This window comes from Pelodiscus sinensis, chromosome 8 (genome assembly GCF_049634645.1).
Source record: "Pelodiscus sinensis isolate JC-2024 chromosome 8, ASM4963464v1, whole genome shotgun sequence".
Classification (NCBI taxonomy): Eukaryota; Metazoa; Chordata; order Testudines; family Trionychidae; genus Pelodiscus; species Pelodiscus sinensis.
Window position 1 is genome coordinate 39,417,362 of NC_134718.1, and position 16,147 is coordinate 39,433,508.

At 48.3% G+C, this 16,147-nt stretch overlaps 1 protein-coding gene across 1 annotated transcript in view; it reads right to left on the minus strand.

Annotated features, from left to right (window-relative positions):
• ACTA2 (actin alpha 2, smooth muscle) overlaps positions 1-16,147 on the minus strand; it is a 47,479-nt gene that overhangs the window by 30,269 nt on the left and 1,063 nt on the right. The window lies entirely within an intron of this gene.

The window sequence follows — 16,147 nt, forward strand, 5'->3', positions numbered from 1 at the left end:
TTGTTCTTTATCATACACCTAAAATGGCAACCCTGGTTAAAATGCATGCCATCAACCGGGTGGGAATTTTAAACTTTGGCAAGTAGAGTAGGAATTATGCTGCTAATGTCTAAGCTAACATTCAGACATAGATCACTGCATCCTGGTCTCTTTCTAAATGAGACAGTTAGATGTCACAGCAGACTGATGGTGCATGGCCACACAAAGAGATGGAGGGATAGCTCTAGTAAATCTTTTCTGTCTAAAGTCAGGCAGCATGAAGTAGGAAGGGTAAGAGAGAGGAGAACTTGGAGGGAAGACTCATCCCCTAAGTATCACTTTTTCTAAGTGTGTAATTTTCACTTTTGTAAAGCACTCAGGGTATGTCTACACTACAAAATTAATTCGAAATAACAGCTGTTATTTCGAATTAACTTTAATTGCATCTACACCTACAAACCGCTATTTTGAAATAAATTCGAAATAGAGGAGCCCTTATTCCGAATTTCTTAAACTTCATTCTATGAGGAATAACACCAAATTCGAAATAGCTAATTCGAAATAAGTGCTGTGTAGACAGTTATTTCGAATTAGGGGGCCTCCAGCCCTTCCCAGTTTCCCCTGGTGGCCACTCTGGGCACAACCAGGAAAACTCTTCTCCTCTCCCCCAGCCCCGGGGCTTTTAAAGGGGTAGACTCTGGCCACTGGGCACATGCGAGAGCCAGGCCTGCCAGCAGACGCAGACACTCAGCCAGTGGCCGCACAATGTAAGCCAGTGGCAGCCAGCTGTCTCTCGCCCAGTCCCTCACTACCCAGGGGCCAGCCAGGGGCCATAGACGGCGCGTGCCCTCATGGACTAGTGCAGAGAAAATGGACCTCATTGAGGTTTGGGGGGGAGGCTCCCAACTTCCATGATCTCCGCACTAGGCAGAGGAATGCAGCCATCTACGGCCACATAGCGGTCACCATGGCCAGAATGGGGCACAGGCACACCCAGGAGCAGGTGCACCTGAAAGTCAAGGAGGTGCAGCAGGCATATGTCAGGGCCACCAGGGGCGGCACTGCAGCAGGGGCTGCCACCTGCCCCTACTTCCCGGCTCTCGACCGAATCCTGGGGGGCGGGACAGTCCGTGGCAACCCGGGAGGCAGCGAGCTGGGAGCTGAGGGCCCTGACCTGGGCGCACCAGAGGGGCCACCACTAGCTGTCCCAGCACCGGAGTCGGCAGGGTTGGCCAAGGAGGCCATACCAGGTAAGTGCCAGCACTGTCCCCTACCCGGGGGGGGAGGCAGAGCGGGAGACCAGGGACCGCGTGCGTGGGCCACGCCTCTCATGGATCACGCAGCCACCTGTGCACATGCGAACACGTGCCATGCCACCCTTGGGCAGGTGACTCCAGCTGCGTGACACCCAGGGGCCGTGGCCCAATAGGCACACACATGTGTGAAGAGACCTGACACGCTCCTGACCCCGGGGCGGGACCCAGCAGGTCGCCCTCCCTTCACACGCCCCCTCTACATAGAGGAAAGGGACATCTCCCCCCCGCCTCGGCTGCACTATACACATTACAGGGGCATGGGTGCGGTCTCAGGGCAGCTCCCACTCCCAAAGAGAGCCAGACATCCCGACCATGGTCTCTGTGCAAGCACATCGGTTCTGATGCTTCAGGGCACGATCGTCTGCACCTTGCAGGGGACACTGGGCATCATCCACTGTGTCCCCACGGAGAACTGACCACTCCCCTTCTTTCTCCACAGTCGCACCAGCTGCACATGCAGGGTGCACTACTCCGCCTGGGACATGCACCCACACCCGAGGGTTCCTCCGGACCACCAGCACGCAGCAGGGGTACCGGGACCAACCAACACCTCGGGGCTCTGTGAGCCCTGCACCACACCATCCAGGCCTGGAAGCGGGAGGACCTACAGCTCTGCTGGGAGCAGCTTGCTCAGGACCGTGCCACGTGCTCACACCTGCAGGCCCTGCTGCAGAGCGTGCTGCCCCGTGCCGGTGGTGTGCCTGCTGCCCCTCCCCCCCAGCTACTGTTCCTCCTCCCACTCCTGCCCCCCCTCCCACCTCTTCCTCCTCAATCTCCACACCCCCTACCTCAACCTCTGCATCCTCCTCCCTATCCCCCCGGGGACACCGAGGCCCCCTCCCCCGCAGTGGTGGGAGGCGATTGGCTCGGTGAGACCCCCCAGTCCTGAGCACTAAGCTTCCCCCTTCCAGCTCCTTCCTCCCAGTTTCCCCTCTCCCACCTTCTCTCCTGCCCTCTCCCTCCTCCTTTCACCTGTCTTCCCAGAGGTTCATCACCCCTCCCACACACACACTTGTGTTAAATAAAGACGGTTTCTATTTTTTAAAATACATGTATTTTAATTGACATTAGGAAGGGGGAGCTAGAGAAGGGTAAGTGGAAGGACGAGAGGGAGGAATGGGGCACAAGCCCCCAGTGGAGCAGACCGGGGAGACTGTTAGCGCTCCTCAGGGTGGAAGCTCTCCCGCAGGGCCCCTGGATCCTGACAGCCCCTCGATGGTCCTCCCGGATGGCAGCCTGCAGACAGTGCAGCCGGGCTGCTGGCAACGTGTCCACGAGATGCAGCAGAGTCCCCGGGGGCAGGTCTGGTTCCATGTTGCAGAGTGCCGTGGTGTCCCGAGTGAGGGCAAGCAGAGCACTCTGAGACACAAATGTTTTGCTGTCCCTCAGCGAGGTAGACCGGCAAGCAGAGAAACCTGAGAACTGTCTGTTGGGGATGGGGGGTTGGGTCCCTTTAAGCACAGAACTCAGTGTGGGGGGCTGCTGCCTCAGGCTAAGTCCGACCCTGATGCCCTTTTAGCACTGGTTCCGGCCAGCCTTACCTTCGATTCAGGGTCCACTCAATGTGGATGCGTTATTTCGAATTAGGAAAATGCTATTTCGAATTAGTTTTTGTGTCTAGATGCATTATTTCGATTTAGTTTATTTCAAATTAACTAATTCGGAATAAGTTAATTCGAAATAGCGCTGTAGTGTAGACATATCCTCAGAGATGGGAGGATGACAAATGGGCATTTAGATTAATCAAACAACATGTCCCAAAATTCAAAAATGTTTTCATTCCTTTTCACATGTGTTTGGTGCCCTAAAATAGCTCTTTAAAATGTTGCTTTAACCCTTTATTTTCCTACTACCTTTAATCAAACTTGTCCTGAGTTCTTAAGTTTTCTGTGACTAGCTGGCCCGAGGAAGAAAGGATTCTATTGCTTCGATGGAGTATAGAGAAAAGTAACTGTATAACAGGGGTGAGCAATCAAACAGTAGCAGTTCACCAGGTTAGCCCCTGGCAGGCCACCGCTGCTGCATTTACCTGCGCCTCCTCCACAGGTACAGGTGCTTGCAGCTCCCATTGGCTGTTCCCAGCCAATGGGACCTATGCAGGGGCAGCCTGTGCCTATAGGCAAACTAGGCAGCCGCCTAGGGCGCCAAGTTGCATGGGGCGCCAAATTCCAAACCCTGCCCCTTCCATTTCCCCTTCCCTTTCTGGTGCCTTACCCCCATCCTGGCCGCAGGGAAGCCGGTCTCCAGGTAAGTCCTGGGAGAGGCAGGAACACGGGGGGGGGTCGGCCCCGGGGGAGGAGGAACGCAGGGGTGGTTCCCCTGTGCCGCAGGAGGGAGGGCCTCAGCTCTGAGGGAGGAGGAACTTAGGGGAGTTGCCCCGCGGGAGGGGGGGTTGGCCCTGGGGGAGGAGGAATGCAGGGGGGTTTCCCCTGTGCCACGGGGGGGGGGGGTCGGCCCCGGGGGAGGAGGAATGCAGGGGGTTTTCCCCTGTGCCACGGGAGGGAGGGGTCAGTCCCAGAGGAGGAGGAATACGAGGGTTTCCCCTGCCCCAGAGGGGGGGTGGTCGGCCCCGGGAGAGGAGGAACACGGGGCGGTTTCCCCTGTGCCGCGGGAGGGGGGGAGGTCGCCCTGGGAGAGGCGCATGCCGGCTTCCCTCTGGGGGTATGTCTACACTACAGCACTAATTCAAACTAACTTAATTTGAATTAGTTAATTCGAAATAAGCTAATTCGAATTAGTGCATCTAGACCTAAAAACTAATTTGAATTAGCGTTTTGCGAATTTGAAATAGCATGTCCACATTGAGTGGACCCTGAACCGAAGTTAAGGCTGGCCGGAAGCAGTGCCGGCAGGGCATCAGGTTAGGACTTAGAGAGTGGAGCTGTTGCCCCAGACTAGCCGAGGGCTGTGCTTAAAGGGACCCAACCCCCACCCCGGACACACAGTTTCTCAGGATTCCCCACTTGCTTGTCTACCTCGATGAGGGACAGCAACGCAGTCCTGGCTTGGAGTGCCCTGAGTGCCCACACTCGGCACATCACAGCACTCGGCCATCAGCCCGGATGCACTTGCCGCAGGCTGCCATCTGGGGGGGAGTCAATCGGGAGGCTGTCAGGATCCAGGAGGTCCTGCAGGAGAGCTTCCACCCCGAGGAGCCCAACAGAGCCACCCCAGTCCTCCCCATCAGGGGCTCGTGCCCCATTCCTCCCTCACCTCCTTCCACTTAGCCCTCCCTAGCCCCACTTCATGATGTAAAAAATAAAGGACATGTGTGTTCAAAAACAGAAACTGTCTTTACTTAACAAAACTGGGGGGGGGGGACTAACCTCTGGGAAGACTGGGAAAAGGAGGTGGGAGAGGGAAAGAGAGAGGGTGGGAGAGGGGAGGGGGAAACCTGGGAGGAGGGAGCTGGAAGGGGGAAGCCAGGGGAAGAAGGAGGAGGGGAAGTATAAAACTATGATACGCCCACATCTTCAGTACTGTGTACAGATGTGGTCTCCTCACCTCAAAAAATATATATTGGCTTTGGAAAGGGTTCAGAAAAGGGCAACTACAATGATTAGAGGTTTGGAACAGGTCCCATATGAAGAGAGGCTAAAGAGACTGGGACTTTTCAGTTTAGAAAAGAGGAGACTGAGGGGGGATATGATAGAGGTCTATAAAAGCATGAGTGGTGTGGAAAGGGTGAATAAAGACTGGTCCCGGGAAGAGGCGGAGGGCTGGGTGGCAGCGGGTGGCTGGATCATGCCGTGCCAGGTGCAGGGTCTGCTGGCTGGGTGCTGGCAGGCTTGCAACTGGCACGGGCACTGTAGCCAGACCGTGCCCCTTTAAGTGCTACTGGGCCGGGAGGGGGCAGAAAAGTTTCCCTGGTTGTGCCCAGAGTGGCCACCAGGGCAATCTGGGGAGGGCTAGCCTTCAACTAGTTTGAATTAAGTGGCTACACAGCCCTTAATTCGAACTACTTAATTCGAACTAGGTGTTAGTCCTCGTAGAATGAGGTTTACCTAGTTCAAACTAAGCGCCCAGCCCCAGAACTCCAACTCCATCCCCAACCCCCTGGCCCCAAGCTCCAAACCCTCTCGGCCCCCAACCACAGAACTCCATCACCAGCCCTTCGGCCCCCAGCCACAGATCTCTATCCCCAGCCCCCCTCTCGCCAGCACAGAACCAAAACCCTCAGTCGATAACTGCCCTTCGGGTTGGGGGAGCGCCGATTGCATGGTTCGCCTAGGGCGCCAGTTGCTGGCAGCTAATCTAGGGCCTCCTCTGGACCTACGGGAAATGGTGTCCTAGTCTGCGCCGTTTCCTGCATCTCCCATTGGCTGGGAACAGCGATCCATAGACAATGGGAGCTGCAAGTGCCTATACCTACGAAGCTGTACGTAAATACAGTGGCAGTAGCTTGCCAGGGACAAACCCTGGCAAATTGCATCCAGCCAGGAGGCCAATTATTGCACGTTGCTGCTCTAGACAGAGGGGAAGACCTAAACCTGTCTTTGACAATCTCTGAATGGGATCTTCACTCCCAACACAACTCTTGCACAGCTTTTCCCTATTTGTTCCAAGCTTCATGTAAAGCATAAACTTAGATCTGTTACGTTCACAAGAATGACTGACGGAAGCCAAACATTAAAAATGGACAACAGGCCAGGTACTGAAACTGTCTGATGCTGCTAAAAATCTGTAGAGCTATAGAGAGCTCAACGCTTACACTAAGCAGCTGCGTTTACAGTACCTTTAATCAAGCAATCAAAGTGATATTTTTAATAAGAGCATGTACCTAAGGATGAGAAATGACTGCTTAATAACACAATCTCAGAAGGGATCAGCACAAAACTCAGTATTCATTGGTGGAACACACATAAGAGTGTCAGAGCACTGGAAAGAAGGTAGCCCCATGATTAAAATAACAAAGCCAGATAGTCAACGCTGAGATGGAACATATCTACATTTATGGTAACATTACAGCGATTGGCTGCAAGCATCACTAGGCACCCAGCCAGTTCACTCTTCCAGTTTAAGAAAACACTCGGTTGGTATGAAAAAATTTTCAGCTGCAAAAAATTCACTGACCTTGTCAAACTTAGTTCTGTTTAAAGAAAACATGGGGCACAGGACTGTAACAGTAAGCTGAATTGTAACACACATGACATGCATATAATCTAGCTTGCCTCAAGAACAAAAGGGTCTATTCCAAATTATTGATTTTATGGACTAATCATCCCCTGCTATGGAAAAACTGCAGGAAGGGAAAGATTACTTACTATGGATGGCAAAGTTCCTGCTGCAATGCCTCAAACATATCAGCCCTATAGATGCCAAGGATAGTGGCCTCAGAGACGGGAGAGCAGACGGGATTGTACAGCCCACATATCTGTTGTTAACTGTAGTCCCAACCCTCTGAGCCTGACTGGACTCATGAAGCAAAAGTGTCCTTCTCCAAGATCCTGTCTCTAGCAGCATGGCTGGCTTTTGTGAAATACTTCCCCATGAGTGAATGTTACACAGGCTTCCTTTGAGTTAATTCTACAGCTTGACTATCAAATTGCTGCAGACTTTTAAGCCTTCTTCTAATGGGAACATGCTCCATACGATGCACCTCCACGACTCAAAACTTACGGTACCATTACTACTTGATGATCATGAAAAGGATGATATTAGGCAAAGATGGAACATATGCCACTGCCATAGCTCTCCACCCATGTGCGATCTTCCTGCCAACAAACTTCCATGTCAGTGCTCCTCCATTTACAAAGAGAGAGGTACATTTGGGCCTCTGAAATATTTTATGACTGGGTGATCTGATTGAGATCCTTGCATTCATTTCCATGCATGCACACTTAGAAATAAAAATACAAACTTAGAAATTGAAATGGATAAATGGAAATATAAAATCTGATCAAACTAAACCATATGATTGCCTGTTGCATTAATTATTTTGATTCTTAGCAACTTTTTAAAAACATCGAATATTAGTGTAAAAAATAAAGTTAGAGAAGAAAGCATACGAACAAAAAAAAAAAGGAAGAAGCATTAAAAGTTAGGTACCTAGTTAATTCTTGCAACCTGAAGAACCTAGCTTCTAGTCCACATCTCTCATCAACTACTCAACCTAAAATCCATTGTGCAGGTACAAAATACCAATCCTGCCTTAATAATTTAGCATCAAGGCAACCATAATTCCTCTGTATAACAATTCTAATATGAACCATGGGCCAAAACGTAATTTAAATCAATGGGACTATTTGTGTGAGTTACTGTACATAATTTAACCAAATAACAGTATATATTAATGCAGAATGACTGTCATAATATCATGTGAACTGTTGTTGTAGCTGTGTTTGTTCCAAGATATAAGAGAGACAAGGTGAGTGAGATCGTATCTTTAACAGAACCAACTTCTACTGGCAAAAAACACAACACGTGAAAGCATCTCAAAAGTAAAACATAGTATTTGTGGATATTCTGTATGTTTTAGAAAAATTTAAAAACTGACCAATATTAACCGAGATTGCTGGCTTTCTTTCTTTCTCTTTGTCTCTTCCCTGCCCCGCCCAGTCAATGCGAGCTGTGGGAAGCAGTACAGGCCACAGGGAAGTGATGGCCACTGCTTCCTGCAGGTCCCATTGGCCAGGAATGGTGAATCATTGCCACTGGAGCTACAAAGGAGCTACAAAGTGCCTGCAGATGGCCAATATCAGCAAAATGTCTCATGATCCACAACCAGATTACCTAGTGGGCTGCAAGTTGCCCACAATATACTGTACTCCTCATGGGCTTATGATCATAATTTATCTCATCATCAACTTCTCTTCCCCATAGATATGCCGACCATATGTCCCAGATTCTCCAGGACAGTCCCAATTTAGAATACTCTGTCCCATTGTCCCCATAAAGCACTGAAGTGTCCTGGGAATTCCAATATGGGGGAGGGAGGAGAGAGAGAAAGGACCGAGGCTCCCTGTTGGATGTGGTTTATGGGGAAATAGGGCAGCTACAAGCAGCAGTGCACTCAACTGCTTTCCCTCCCCCTCCCCTAGCTGGCGCACAGGACTGCAGGGCCGCACTTCCTGAAGGCCTTCCCTGCTGCTCCGGAATATGGCCAATAGAAGCAGCAGGAGGAGGTGCCTGGGGCACAGTGGGAGCCGCATGAAAGCAAGTAAGTGCCCCCCTTTTTCCCTCATGCCCATGCCCCATACCCCCAGCCCACTCATTCACTGCCCTGCCAAGACCCCACACTCCTAGTCTGCTCACTTACAGTCCTGCTGAGACTCCACACCCCCAGTCTGTACATTCACCTTCTTCACCAAGACCCTGCACTCCCTGCCTGCTCACTCACTGTCCTGCCAACACCCCACACCCCGAGCCCACTCACCCATCACACTGCCAACATCCTGCACCCTCAGCCCACTCCTGCATCCCCCCTCCTGCACAGACACCCTGCCCCAAGCCTACTCCTGCACCCTTCCTGGCTCTTGCACCTCTCCCTGGCCAGATACCCTATCCACTCCCAACCTGCTTCTTGACCTTCCCTTGCTCCTGCACCCTCCCCCTTAGCCAGAGACACACCCCCCACATCGTGCTCCTGCACTCTCCCAACGTCCATCTCCCGCCCAGGTTCTGCACCCCCCATCCTTATCCCACTCACTGAAAGCCCTGTCCTACACACTTAACCCCTCATTTTTGCTCCACCCCCGAGCCTCGGGGATCCACAAAATCCACTATCCCTGGAACCGCAGAAGAGTTAGTTTGGCCTGAGGCCTTGAACCTCAGTCCTCCCATCCTCTCCTTCCACCATGGGACTGGAGCACTAGGGGAGTGAGTGTTTCAGTTGGGGGCCACATCCGTGAGGGTTGGGGTTTTATGGAGGGTTGGCAAGAGTAGCAGCCAGAAAGAGGGGATTAGTGAGCCTAGTGAGCAGGGGACACAGTCCCCTACTTTAATTGTAAAATTTTATTTTAGTGTCAAAATGAGTGCAAAGTGCAAGAAAAGAAAGTGTACTTTTAATGAGGGTTTGCAAAAGTAATATCCTTTTTTAAAGAAACATGACAATCTACACGTAACATTTTGCACTCGATGTAGCAGTGAGGTAAACATTGGTCACGGTGGGAAATTTGGCCTCACTTCACATATTCAATCAAAGAAACATCAGTTAGCTGTCAACTCTGTAGCTTCCAAGTGCTTCAATGAAGAACTGTATTATAAAAGATGATTCTCTTAAAATGGAGCTTATGGCAAAGGAAGTGGTAATTGCATATCACGCAGTAAAACACAATCACAGTTTCAGATCTTTAGATTGCACCTCTAAGCTAATTTCTACATTGTTTGAACTTAAATTTTCATCAGCGCGAAGCAATTGTGAAAAACTTTCTTGTTCCAGAAGCTCGAAAAAATTTGCAACAGGAATTAGGCAAAACTTCATGTCTCACCATTAATATAGATTCTTCTAACCACAAAGATAAAAAAGTTGTTCCTATCTTAGTAAGCTATTTTCATGAAAGTACTGGAGTTAATATAAAAGTACTTGAACTTGACATCCTGCCAGGTGAAACAAGTGACCAATTAAATGATTATGTTTTCTCTGTTCTAAGCCACAGCAGACTTGTGATAAGATTGTTGGCATGTCAGCTGATGGTACTAATACTAATTTCGGAGGTACAAAGCATACAGGTTCTAAGAATCTTTTCCAGAAATTGTCGACTAGCTGCAACAGAACATTGGTGGGGATCGGTTGCATGACACACATTTGCCATAACTGTATTCTTGCAGTTGATGTGGAAGTTGTTATTGTAAAAATATTAATTTTTTTCACATTTATATGGTACGAGTAGACACACTGAAATCATTTTGTGATTTTATCGAAGTGCAGTACAGACAAATGTTGTCATATTCTAACACTAGATTTCAGAGACTGGTGCCTGATTTTGAAAGAATTCTAATAATGTTTCCACGGCTATGAGCTTATTTTTTATCAGCTGAAAATGCCACCATTATACTTAAGACATTTTTCAAAGATCCTAAGCCAGAAATGTGGTTCTGATTCTTACACAATGTTGCCACTATTTTCCATGATGCTATTTCCAAAAATGGAGGGGCAGAACACATCAGCTCCAGAAGCTGCATGTGAGTACTTGCGCTTGTATCAGAATTTAGAAGAAAGAAAAAATTCTAAGTTTTTGCTGCTCAAAGTAAGACAATTGTAGAAGAAAACTGCTAACGACTGTATTCGTTGCAATTTGGATTTGGTACAGCAAGTAATGGGGGAGTTCTATGTTAATTGTCTGATTTAACTAGAACTTTGGAAGAAAAATCTTCATAGCCTCTATTGATTATCCTGGATTCAGTTGAATAAAAGCCCTGAATGGGGTGATCTGGAAAAGACATGGAATCTTTATGAAAGTGAGCTTCCCACTTAGTCGCACAATGATCTTTTTAATTAACTTTGTGTCTTCATAACATATCTGAATGAGAACCTGCTAGCCGAATGGGACCAAGGAGAGAGTATCTTCAGATCTGAGATGGCCGAATGTACTTAAAGATTTCAGTCATGAGAACATTAGTATTACAAACAAAGAAAATGTGTGAATTTGCCCTCTCATTGTGAGGTATGAACCCTGCGATCAAGAGGTCATTTTCGCCGATTAACAACTTTTGGGGATCGGAAAAGTCATTGATGACCACTGAAATGTAAAATCTCTCTTGATAATCCAAATTAATTACTCAGAGACTTCCCAAGAGATGTTTGAAAAAATTAAGAAGAATAAACAATTATTGAGCATGCTGAGTTCTTTAAATAAGTACAAGTGGAACAATACGCCATCAATTTCAACAGTAGATGAAGGACGAAAATGACAATGCAAATATTGTATTAACTGATATATATATTTTTTGCTGAATTTTGTACTTCTTTTCATGTAATTTTATTCTTTTCAATTAAGGCAATTAGTTAAATATGTAACTAAATATGATTTAATTTTTATTCTTTTGTAAGACTTTTCATATACATACATTCACAAATAAGAAAGAAATCCTTTGTCAGATTATCTGTCCCCATTTTTGGTTTGGAAAATATGGTCACCGTACCAATAGAGGCAGTTTTTGAGAAGACTACACTAACAGTCACTCCAAGAAGCCATAATGCTGTTGGGTACCATTTTCCCAAGTGCCAGATCACCTTTAGAGAAAAGAGAGAAAACCTGACATTTGATCGCAATCATAAATATACATTAAAATATCATAATCTTTATTAGCAGAGCACTGCTATTATGTGTTTTAAAGTCAGTTTTATTCCTGTAATTGTCTACTGGCTCTCTCTCCAGTTTACCCTGTGATGATTCGGTCATCAACATGATTGTGAAATAAAGGGCACAGTGACTCGAACTAGTGTGGGGAGAAGATTAAACTGCGGTTGGAGGTGTTCACTCTAAGGGTGTGTCTAGACTACATGCCTCCTTCGACGGAGGCATGTAGATTAGCCAGATCGGAAGAGGGAAATGAAGCCGCGATTAAAATAATCGCGGCTTCATTTAAATTTAAATGGCTGCCCCGATCTGCCGATCAGCTGTTTGTCGGCAGATCGGGGGAGTCTGGACGCGATGCCCCGACAAAGAAGCCTTTCTTCATCGACACAGGTAAACCTGGTTTCACGAGGCTTACCTGTGTCGATGAAGAAAGGCTTCTTTGTCGGGGCATCGCGTCCAGACTCCCCCGATCTGCCGACAAACAGCTGATCGGCAGATCGGGGCAGCCATTTAAATTTAAATGAAGCCGCGATTATTTTAATCGCGGCTTCATTTCCCTCTTCCGATCTGGCTAATCTACATGCCTCCATCGAAGGAGGCATGTAGTCTAGACACACCCTCACAGCATACATTTTCAAAGACTGAATGCCTGATGACCTAAAAAGTTTAGGATCCCGTGTATAACTGTTGCAGGAGGCACAACTCCCAGATTTTTATAACTATTCTGTGATGTGAGCTTGAAGACACCTAGTGGCAAAAAAGTGTATTCTAAGGCCAGAGATTACATTATTCTAAAATGAAATACTACAATCCAAATTCATATTAAGAATTAGGCCTATTCAAGAAAATTAAGTTGGTTTAATGTCTGTCAGGGATGTGAAAAATCTCCCCCCTGAGCAGATTTGTTAAGTTGACCAAAGTCCCTGTTCAGACAGCACTAAGTCAACTGCAGAATTCTTCAATCAACCTACTTACCACTAGGGATATAATAGTGTAGTCTATTAACCGATTAACTGATAAGCAAACGCTTATAGGTTAATGCTATAGACTACACGTATTTCCCTCCCCTCCCTGCCAGTAAATTTTTTAGCAAGCTGGCCAGGAGTCCAGCTCAGTCATGGCTTGCAAAAAGTACAGGACCTACCCCTGCTGCAGTTCTGCATTTAAAATGTATTAGGAGCTGGGCAGGCGGGCAGGCAGGCAGCCCGGCTCTGTCCTGGCTCTTGCCAAGGGCTGCGGCTCTGCATTTAAAGTATATTAGGAGCCAGGTGGGCAGGAAGAGGAGTTCCAGCTCACACCAGATCCAGCAGCTTAGACCTACACAGGGGCTGCTGCCATCCTGCGCTGCTGCCTCTTTATCAGAGGCTGCAACACAGGGAGACAAGCAGCCAGGCCACAAGGGGGGCTGTTTTTTAAACTGGCTCCTCTCATGGATCAGGTCCCACCTGGCACCCCACACTGCTGCCTCTGAAAATAGAGGCAGCAGCACAGAGTGGCAGAGGGCTTCTCAGGAGTGAAGCCAGAGTGCACTGGCTGCCATTCCTGCCCCCAGGGACTATAGAATATTCTATTAACAGATTCACAAGGTTATTCGACTATTCAATTAACCAATATTTAATATCCCCGCTTACCACCTCTAAGGGACATTCATCTGTTCAGACATTTGCTGATGTTCTTATCCTAAAACAGTCAAAAGCAGGTGTTTGCTCCTATTCCTTTGATTGCCTGGTGTCATTATGGACAAATTTCCCCCTCAAACATTCTATTCCTATTTCTCCAAAGTTTATAGGCCTCAATCCTTATGAAAGCTGCCAAAGCCAATGTCATAAAAGATAAAGGCCAGTAGGATCCTTGCATTATGGTTAAATAAAATAAATGATAATGCTAGCACAGGGCTATATAGATAGCATCTACAGTGAAGTGCTGCTGTTTCTGTGCTGCAGTGGTATACAGACAGTCCCCGGGTTACGTACAAGATAGGGACTGTAGGTTTGTTCTGAAGTTGAATCTGTATGTAAGTCGGAACTGGCGTCAGCCGCTGCTGAAACTGATCAGTTTCAACCGCGGCTGAATCTGGACGCCAGTTCTGACTTACATACAGATTCAACTTAAGAACCCCAGGCGTCCCCAAGTCAGCTGCTGCTGAAACTGATCAGCGGCTGATTCCAGGAAGCCTGGGGCAGAGCAACTCTGCCTCGGGCTTCCTGTAGTCAGCCGCTGGTCAGTTTCAGCAGCGGCTGACTTGGGGACGCCTGGGGCAGAGCAGCTGGGGTGCTGCTGGGTTGCTCCAGTAGCGCGGCTCCTCGGCGCTATTGGACCAACCCAGCAGCACCCCATCTGCTCCGCCCCAGGCGTCCTGATTCAGCCGCTGCTGAAACTGACCAGCAGCGGCTGAATCAGGACGCCTGGGGCAGAGCAGCTGGGGTGCTGCCGGGTTGGTCCGGAGCGGCGCTGCGGGACCAACTCGGCAGCCCCCAGCTGCTCTACCCCAGGGGTATGCAAGAAAAGCCTGGTCTGCTGGGGGGGGGGGGGCACTAGCTGCACTCCCCCTCCCCCAGCGGACCAGGGAGACGGGGGTGGCGGGACCGCCCAAGTCCTCCACGGCTTTGCTCCGTCTCCCTGGTCTGCTGACCTGGGAGACGCGGAGCAAAGCCGCAGAGCACGCGGGCAGCGGGACAGTCCAGGCGCGCCGCGGCTGTCCCACTGCTGGCGTGCTCCGAGGCTTTGCTCCCCATCTCCCTGGTCTGCTGGTCTGCAGGGAGACGGGGAGCAAAGCCGCGGAGCACGCCCGCAGGGGGACAGCTCAAGCGCACCCGGTCTGTCCCGCTGCGGGCGTGCTCCCAGGCTTTGCTCCCCGTCTCCCTGAAGACCAGGGAGACCGGGAGCAGCTTTTCTCGCCCCGGAGGACAGGGGCGGCAGACCGCGGCGCATCTGGGCATCCCGCCGCTCCCGTCCTCCGGGGCGAGAAAAGCCCCGTTCGTAACTGCGGATCCGACATAAGTCGGATCCGCGTAACTCGGGGACTGCCTGTAGTTATGTTACTCTCGCATGTTAAGCAGAGACAAGGCTTTAAGAAGAGAAGGAATGGGAAAGAAATAAATTCAGAGTCACAGTGGCCACAGCCTTCAGCCGAAGAAGCTGCTACAGTTTAGGTAGCAGTGTAGAAACCACTTTCACTAGAGTGTATTAGATATATTAATGAACTCTCACTTTTTAAAAACAAAAACAACACCTCCTCTCCCTTTTAAAAAATCCTGCTTTTGCGTCTTTTGCTCTTTACACTAAGGTAATTAAAGGACCAACACATAGAGAGTGGGGGCTAAATAACAACTGGGTTTATATTCCACATGCAAGGCCTAGTTAAATAAATAAATGGCTGTTTGGCAGGGTTCTGAAGGTTTCTAAAACCCAGAAGCCAGTAAGGGCCACTAGAGGACTCGAGCTTTTTAAAAGGGCTCTACGGGATTTGTATACACTACACCTACCAAAACAAAACACATGACACTGCACGCACAATTCTTCTCCCGGTGAGAGGATGACAGAAAGAACAACTGATATAAGAGAGATATTAATCATATCAGTAATGAGCTACTGTAAAGTACTCAAAGGCTAGGGTGATGAGATCAGTATAGAACAGAATCTTGATTTTTATGCTAAAAATGATACATATGAAGGGGCCAATTCTACTGGAATTTGGGGGAGAGTGTTTGTTTTCAAGGAAAATCCTGCTCCCTTGATTGATAAATTTGGCAATAACTTTGTAGTCTGGCAGAGCCCCCTCCAGAAGGTGAGGACAATCTAGTACTTAATTTGTACTATTTTCTCAAGCTAGTACCTATTAAAATCACCAAGCTGGAGTGTGAACTGTGTAAACATTTTGGGATTTGGGCCTGTTATGAACTGAAACTATGGGAGGTAGGACAGTTTGCCATTAATCTCTGTATCTAGGATGGAGCATCTCAAAGCATCAGCAGTTCTAGATGAAGAGTTTTGTTTTAAGCGGAAGTGGTTAAAATGTCTGAAATATTTAAAAGAGAGGCTTTTTTTAATGTTTCTGAACATAGCTTAACTGGCATAGCAACATTTCTCAAACTGCAGCTGCTCTTTTGCTTGCAAATACAAGGGTGAGTCACATACCCCTAAAAAATGGGCTTTAAAATGGAAATACCAGACGCAACCACAGTCTTGCAAACATAATACTATCATGGCATAAACTGAAACCTGTTTAACTATTTCAGTAAATGACATCTCATTGAAACTGTCTTACTACCTTCAAAAGACACTGTCGGCAGAGTGTGGAAGATCAATGATTCATTGAAGGCAAGCACAAGAGGAGCAACTGTTACATCTCGTGCATGTGAAAGGCTGTGAAACACTATGGCTGAGAGGTCACATTATCAGCCTTCAAAGTGTCCTTTTGGATGACAGTTGAAAGCAGCCTTGAGTATTACATTGACCAGTTTCAGACTTTTTCATATTTCCACTCACCTCTCTCCTGTCTGGATTCCCTCACTCCCACACCTGCACACTTAAGAAGGCAGGGCAGACACAGATGAGAGACATATTTAGTGGTTAAACACATGAGCTCTATTCCTGATTCCATCTCTGAGT